Source organism: Penaeus monodon, chromosome 28 (genome assembly GCF_015228065.2).
Source record: "Penaeus monodon isolate SGIC_2016 chromosome 28, NSTDA_Pmon_1, whole genome shotgun sequence".
In the NCBI taxonomy this organism is placed as follows: Eukaryota; Metazoa; Arthropoda; class Malacostraca; order Decapoda; family Penaeidae; genus Penaeus; species Penaeus monodon.
Genome location: NC_051413.1, coordinates 33,559,724 through 33,560,307, shown reverse-complemented (window position 1 = coordinate 33,560,307; position 584 = coordinate 33,559,724). Strand labels below are relative to the sequence as shown.

At 38.9% G+C, this 584-nt stretch overlaps 1 protein-coding gene across 1 annotated transcript in view; it reads left to right on the top strand.

Moving 5' to 3' along the window:
* The window catches only part of LOC119591519 (sodium channel protein para-like), a gene marked incomplete in the record, with an annotated part of 263,120 nt that overhangs the window by 178,935 nt on the left and 83,601 nt on the right, over nt 1–584 (top strand).

The window sequence follows — 584 nt, the reverse complement described above, 5'->3', positions numbered from 1 at the left end:
GTCCTTAAGAATGCGAATACACTGTGACGTCACGACGATGTGCAGTTGTCTGCTGCCGCCATATTGTTGTGACGTCATTATTACTGTGACGTCATGACGGCCATCGTTACGTCACCAAATGAGTATCTTGATCATCAGGGCTTCAAAAGCACCGGTGAAACTGGCAGTAGAGTGCAGCTCGTTGCAATGCAACTATGGGCAGTACTTTATGACGAAACTCGGTGCTTTTGGGATCTTGATGCCCGAGAAACAGATTCGCATTCTTTTGTATACTGGTCACCCTGTTCTGCCAACTTTCAAGACAGATATTTTCTCAAAGGTCTTGCGGAAGGAAATTACTGATATATAGTTATGTTTTTTCTTTTTTTTTTCAAGAATCATCCTTGATTCTAAATAAATCTTTGGGATGTGATTGCTTCCTATTTTAAAACGAATTCCTGTATGTATATCCTTTGGATTTGTTTTTTGTATTTTGAGTACACTTGTTTTTTAATCCTTCAAAAGTCTTTGGGGAAAAATATTAAACGAGTTGGCAAGACAGCCTCACGAAAACGCACCTCATTGCAATTGATTATTAAGTTGAT